Genomic DNA, 7,796 nt, shown 5'->3' on the forward strand with positions numbered 1-7,796 from the left:
CTTGAAAAATATAGAAGATACACTGGGACTGAAGTTCAAATTAGTCCAACCTGGGAAAACTCTCTGGCTTTCTCATGAACGATCCTCGGCTGTTGTCTTAAAATTACTACAGCCATTATTACTGGCTTTGGAAAGTATCTACCAAGATGGGATGGATCTAACTAGTGAGGCTAGTGTATTACTTTTGCTACTATGGTCAGAGAAGACTATTGCTATTCTCTCTTGTAAATCTACTGTTGAAATCACTTGGGTCATTAAACAATGCCATCCAGGCATCTGCTACAACAGCAGATCTTTGTCCAGGAACAGAAGCTACATTTGGATCAATCAGAGAGCTATCCATTGAAAAAGTACGGGAAGAAGCAAAGACTTCAGTCCAGAAGTTAACTAATAAAGGCATTTATATTGAATCCTTAAGTGAAGAGGACAAGAAGTGTTTGTTAAGACAACTGAAAAAGTACAAAGACTTGATTCTTAAAAATCTACAACAGTGACTTCTAGATTCTACTCAACCTCTAGGTAGCTCTTACAGATCCCTGTCTTATAAGACACCGACAGTTGAGTGGAGTGAGGTACTACCAGCAATGGGGTTGCCATGTGCTCAGGACAGAATAGAGAATTTGAACACAGAGTGAAATATCATACGACGAATTAATGAAGATTTGACTTCAACTTCTTTTTTATCGTCACTAGTGGCTTGACCCGATCTTTATGTTGCGTTTCCTGGGCTGGAAGAAGTAGGAATTCATCTCTTGCTAGTCCCAGTCACAACAGCTACAGTTGAGCGTTCCTTTTCATCATTGAAAAGAATTTTGTGTTTTGAAAGAAGTCGCCTTCTGCTTGATCATGTGAATGAACTAATGAGCATACCATTTGAAGGAATGGAAGTACCGGACACATGAGAAGCCACCAAAGACGAATGCATTGCATTCAAGAATTTCATTAACAGAGTTGTGCAAAATTATAACATGAAACCAGGAAGGATGTAGATGTAGATGTTTCATAGAAGGCTTGAGTAGCCAACTTTAATTTGTGTGATGATTTTAAAATCTAATAAAATGGTCATGAAACAACATTTTTCAGTTTTTAGTATGGTGCCATATAGCCCACCTTCACGGTCTCACCCCTCATCAGCCCTGACCTCCCTCCCCCTGTAAATTTGACTCCCCCCCCCCCCCATTTCAATTCCTGGGGAAAACACTGACCAGGTATGCCATCAAGTATTTAAGAAAAAGTAAGCTGACCAGAAAACGCAGACATGTTTATATCATGCAGTTAATCTGTTTTTGGCTTCATTTAAAATGCTACGGAATGCCAACTTAATACTGCCAGGTCAATGCGTTTCTGTGCATTTTTAATGAGACAAACATCCTGTAACAAATAAGCAAGAAGTTATGCATATTATTTCTTTATTGACTTTGTTGCCCCTCTCTCTTACTGCGCACTCTGCCCTGCTAGTACTCCTTCTGGCTGATCCCTAATGTGCACTTGCCTCACTTTTGTTCTCGGACCATGAAGTCTCTTTGGCAGAAGACTAGTGACCCCATTGACTTCCCCTACTACACATTTACTCTTCATTCCTTCAGTTCTTTTATCTTTGCTAAAAAGCTCTACCTCTCCCCCATTCCATTACTCCTGGGGGAATTCTGTGCCACTCCACAGGTGCAGAATTCCCTCCTGCCCATCACCACAGAAAATACATTCTGCTAGAAAGGCTCTGCAATTACACCTTTTGCCCACGGGGGCCTGCTTTGGGGTCGGAAGAGAGGGCTACCAGCTGTGGAGAGGCAGGGGCAGAGGCTGCTTTCCTCACAGTGCCATGCGCACAGGGCCAGGTGAGGAGGCACAGGATGGGGAAGGACAGACAGAGCGAGGCACAGGTTTGCTGAGGGACATAAACTGGGTTTCAGAAGGGCTAGTGGGGGGACCGACAGGAGTGAGGGTACAGAAACTAGTGGTGTGACAGTATTAAGCCAGAGGTGCACATGTAGGTGTAGGGAAACCGATGTACCTAACTAAATGGAAAAGGCTAGGGGTCTGCATGGGAGGGGGAGGCTCTCTAATCCCTAACAATCTCTCCCTGCCCAAAAAAACCCTGTTCCATAATTCTCCCTCCCACACCCAACAACTGTCCAAGTTCACACCCAGACTCCTTCCTAGCAATTACTTCCCTCTCTTTCAGCTCCTCCATTACCCCTGCTCCCCCAAACCTTTGCACTGCTTCTGAGATGTGCAGGAAATACACTTCTGTATTGTTGTTTAAATGAATTACTCCAAGTTCTGTATTAATATGCTGTTTCCTGAACCTTTTTGTTCTCTGTATTGCTACAGAAATACTTGCTGGCAGGTATTTTGAAATAATTGAACTGGCATGATTATATTATTTGTTTTGACAAATAAAATATGCAGAATTTTAAAATACTGGGTGTAGAATTTTTTAATTTTTTGGTACAGAATTTCCCCAGGAGTATTCCATGGAATCCTACACTCACTCACTCACCTGGTAGATTACAATGTGGTTTTCCCAGGGTGAGGCTTATCCATTGCACTCCAAGTGCGGTGACCCCTGCCATATCCCCACTTACAAGAAACTTGAATGAATAAGCTGTGGTGGTGGGGAGGGGAACTGTGTCTAGATTTTCCCCAGAGGGCGGGGGTTGGGGAACCCAACAACCACCAGCAGTCTCTGACTCCCTCTTTAAACCCTCTTCCCTCTCTATTCAGGATCTTAAGTTTCCCCAAAGAAAAAAAATCCAATAGGTCTTCCCCCTTACCCCAGGTTTCTTAGCACACTCCTTCTCTTCTTTCTCCAACACTGATGTTTTCTGCTAGCTCTCTTCCTTCAATCTCTCCTTCTGCTCCCATGACCTATAACAGGGGTCAGCAACCTTTTAGAAGTGGTGTGCCGAGTCTTCATTTATTCATTTTAATTTGAGGTTTCGTGTGCCAGTAATACATTTTAACATTTTTAGAAGGTCTCTTTCTACAAGTCTGCAAGTAATATATAACTAAACTATTGTTGTATGTAAAGTAAATAAGGTTTTAAAAATGTATAAGAAGCTTCATTTAAAATTAAACTAAAATGCAGAGCCCCCTGGACCAGTGGCCAGGACCCGGGCAGTGTGAGTGCCACTGAAAATCAGCTTGTGTACAGCCTTCGGCACGCATGCCATAGGTTGCCTACCCCGACCTGTAGTATTACAAACACTGAAATGTTTAAATGTCAGGTCCCCAAAATTGTGACTTGACCTGGGTTTTTTATTGGCCTTTTTAGTTTTTGAGATATTGGGGTACATTTGGTGATTCAGGGAACATATGTACAACTTATGAATTCTATCTGACATTATACTACTATGCAAATTGCTGCACCAGTAATGCCCCTTTATGTATATCCACTATGAGCTGACAGGATTGTCAGATCTCTGCCAGAGCAATGACAATGATGGGTCATGACAATTTGACAACTCTAACTACATTGGTTACGCTAAGGAGGGTGAGAGAGTTGGGAAACCAGTTCTCTCCAATTTCCCTCAACAGAGGATGGTGTTTGGAGCAGTGGAAAGTTATCAAGCAGGCCAAAGGGACAAGTGATTAAAAACGTTATAAAAAAGACTGTGGAGGAGTTGGGGGAGAGAGAGGAGCCATGCAGGCAGGAGGGGAAGGAGATTGACAGCTACCATAATGAAAGGCAAGCTGAGGAGAAAAGGCTCCATATTTCAGGACACAGGCCATACACTGGAGCAGGCCTTGTAGCTTAACCAAGGACTCTGACCCCAGTCCCAAGAATGCTGTGGAGCAGTGAAGAAACTGAGGCAGGAAAATGAGTGGTTTATTATTTTGTATAGGTCTGTGTATTTCTCATGCTATTAAAGAGAAATGTTATATTCAAGTCCTGTGCAACATCTACGGGGGTTATGTGCTACACATTGTGTGGTCCCTTGAAGAGGTAAACCAGAGAGCTCACACCTTCAGCTGAAGCTCTGGGAGCGGGGGTGTTGATGCTAAATGAGGAGTCTGAGGAGTTAGCACTGGTTCCAAGGATTTGGCAGAGGGACTGCATGGCCTAAGATCTCAGGCTGGGATGCTAGACAGAGGCTCTGCACCCTGAGAGCATACCTAGGACCCCCAAGCTAGGGACAGTATCTGGGCTCTGTTCAAACTCCAGAGGGTGGATTCCTTCACAACAGTCTTGTGAATGGCCAAGAGAGGGTGCTTGAGTGGACTTGTGGTGAACACTTGGGTCATGTTTTCAAGCATGTGTCTTAACTATGAGGTCTAGAAACTGTGTTCTTTTTAATGAAAGCTGAGATTCCCATCATCACATGCCTCCAGGAGCTTGATGTTTAAGAAACACCAAATATCATGCAGGATGGCAACACTAACTTTTTTTATGCTCCTGCCCATGCTTGTTGTCTCTTTCTCTTTCATCAGGATTATATCCTAACCAGTAAAAACACAAGAATGTTTTGTTTTCCCTTATTTTTGGGTAAAAAGCAGGCTGGGGAAAAGCCAGCCAGCCAACTCAGCCTAGACACAATCTAAGCATTCTTGTGGCTTTCAGATAGTAAATGCTCTAAGGCAGGTACTGTTTTTCTTCTGTTTTTGTACAGTGTCCGGGACAATGGGATTCCAGTCCTGATTTGGGTATTTGAATTGTATCCATAATAGAAATAAATGTGAAATTGGAGATAAAAATTATCATTCTTGTAATTATTTCCTTCATTGCTAGACTTAAATGATCTTTGTAATTTACTAGAGACAAGGTTTTAAGTCCTCTGGCAACAGTGCGAGTGGAAATGAAGTGATGGTTTATCACACAGTGGTGGTGTTTGAGTAGAAATCTGACATTGATTGTACTATTTCTGTTTAATTTTGTTCTGGATTGCCATGTGCATAGTATTAAGCCACAAGATGACACAACAGCCTTTTGCATTTTGGTTGCTAATTTGAATTTGGCCCAGCTCTGTAGCAATTTAAAGTACAAGAATATTGAAGTATCTATGCAAGACTTTCGTGAAATGGGTTGATAGCCTTTCAGTGCAGTGCAAGTGGACAGTTTCTTACAGCACAATTAGGTCACTCATCTACCCTCTCAGGGTTGTGAATGGAGGCATGAGAGGGGTAGCATGGCACTGCTATTCTAAGCCTGTTTCATAGTGGCACTAGTTCCCAGGTGTAGGCCTGGCTTGAGATGAATAAATGGACCTGGATGAGGCCCCATTTCTTGGGAGACTAGATTAGGGAGATAAATGGATCAACAAGCTGGAAACATAATATTTATACTAGCTCAGATAGGGGTGAATGCTCAGGGAACCATTTATAGTGGACAAGACAACAAGGGATAAAATAAGCCTGGAACATAAGATGAGATACAAGATATGCAGGGACAGTGCATTCTGTACTGAGATTTCAGAGTAGCAGCCGTGTTAGTCTGTATTCGCAAAAAGAAAAGGAGGACATGTGGCACCTTAGAGACTAACAAATTTATTTGAGCATAAGCTTTCGTGAGCTACAGCTCACTTCATCGGATGTACTGAGATTGGTTCCTACAAAGTGAAGCAAATGTAATGTTATAAAGCAGTGGTTCCCAAACTGGGGTTCATGAAATGTTACAGGGGGCTCTCGGTGGGAATTCCCTAATGGCAGACAGAGCTGTCCATAGGGACCCCGGGCAGCATGGGCTAGCATCCCGGAGCCTTGGGGACTTCCAAAAGCTAAGCAGATCAAAGCAAACATATCTATCACACTGAGGAGATTTAAACTTCAAGAATCCTTATACGAACTAGAAAGGGAGGTAGATTTTTTTTTTTGCTGTTTTTAAAATTAAATAGGCTGCTAGTGTTGTTTTTAAAATTATTATGAAGATCAAGTTTAAGCTTTGTTGTAACGTGCATTGTTTGTCTGGACTGCTAAAGAGCTGAATCCTTGTGTAGGAGGAACTCTTTTGAGTTGGCTTCTTAAATACCTTCATGCTGTTTCACATCTGATACTCCTTGATGAAACATCAAGAGCCAGAGCCACCAGTTCGGGGGGTGCCAGTACGTCAGCGTGCCCTTTCCCCCATGGGTCCCTCCCCTTTTTTTTCCGGCGGTCCCCTTGGTGCCCCCCCACTTTTCTGGCGGTGACCCCCTAGTCCCAGAGGCTTTGCCCCGCACCCCTTTTTTCTACTGGCGCCTCTGATAGGAGCCTTGTCTTATAACAGGCTTAATCAAAAGCGATACAAGCTACAAAAGTGAGATCTTGGAAGAGTGTTGCCATTTTCATAATGCAATAAAAATACTGTAATGGTAAATAAAAATTAATTGCGTGTAATAAGCATATCATAAAAACAAAGTTTGTATGTCCAAGATCACTGCTTTTATAATTTATGCTGAGGTAAGAGAGACAATCCCTGGAAATATTAAGTTTTAGGAGGGGGTTCACAAGACTTGACATTTCAGTGAAAGGGGTTCATCGGTTGTTAAAGTTTGGGAACCACTGTTGTAAAGGAAGAGATTTACTGTGTGACTTTGATTTCAGAGTAGCAGCCGTGTTAGTCTGTATTCGCAAAAAGAAAAGGAGTACTTGTGGCACCTTAGAGACTAACAAATTTATTAGAGCATAAGCTTTCGTGAGCTACAGCTCACTTCATCGGATGCATTTGGTGGAAAAAACAGAGGTGAGATTTATATACACACACACAGAGAACATGAAACAATGGGTTTATCATACACACTGTAAGGAGAGTGATCACTTAAGATAAGCCAACACCAACAGCAGGGGGGGGAAAGGAGGAAAATCTTTCTTGGTGACAAGCAGGTAGGCTAATTCCAGCAGTTAACAAGAATATCAGAGGAACGGTGGGGCGTGGGGTGGGAGGGAGAAATACCATGGGGAAATAGTTTTACTTTGTGTAATGACTCATCCATTCCCAGTCTCTATTCAAGCCTAAGTTAATTGTATCCAGTTTGCAAATTAATTCCAATTCAGCAGGCTCTCGTTGGAGTCTGTTTTTGAAGCTTTTTTGTTGAAGTATAGCCACTCTTAGGTCTGTGATCGAGTGACCAGAGAGATTGAAGTGTTCTCCAACTGGTTTTTGAATGTTATAATTCTTGACGTCTGATTTGTGTCCATTCATTCTTTTACGTAGAGACTGTCCAGTTTGGCCAATGTACATGGCAGAGGGGCATTGCTGGCACATGATGGCATATATCACATTGGTAGATGCGCAGGTGAACGAGCCTCTGATAGTGTGGCTGATGTGATTAGGCCCTATGATGGTGTCCCCTGAATAGATATGTGGACAGAGTTGGCAACGGGCTTTGTTGCAAGGATAGGTTCCTGGGTTAGTGGTTCTGTTGTGTGGTGTGTGGTTGCTGGTGAGTATTTGCTTCAGATTGGGGGGCTGTCTGTAAGCAAGGACTGGTCTGTCTCCCAAGATCTGAGAGAGCGATGGCTCGTCCTTCAGGATAGGTTGTAGATCCTTGATGATGCGTTGGAGAGGTTTTAGTTGGGGGCTGAAGGTGATGGCTAGTGGCGTTCTGTTGTTTTCTTTGTTGGGCCTGTCCTGTAGTAGGTGACTTCTGGGTACTCTTCTGGCTCTGTCAATCTGTTTCTTCACTTCAGCAGGTGGGTATTGTAGTTGTAGGAATGCATGATAGAGATCTTGTAGGTGTTTGTCTCTGTCTGAGGGGTTGGAGCAAATGCGGTTATATCGTAGCGCTTGAGTGTGTGTTAAACCCTATACCTACCCATTAAGTTTGAGTCTGATCAGCTCAGCATTGCTATGCTGTATGCCAAATAAAGGAACCTGAGTG

This window comes from Dermochelys coriacea, chromosome 9 (assembly GCF_009764565.3).
Source record: "Dermochelys coriacea isolate rDerCor1 chromosome 9, rDerCor1.pri.v4, whole genome shotgun sequence".
NCBI classification, from domain to species: domain Eukaryota; kingdom Metazoa; phylum Chordata; order Testudines; family Dermochelyidae; genus Dermochelys; species Dermochelys coriacea.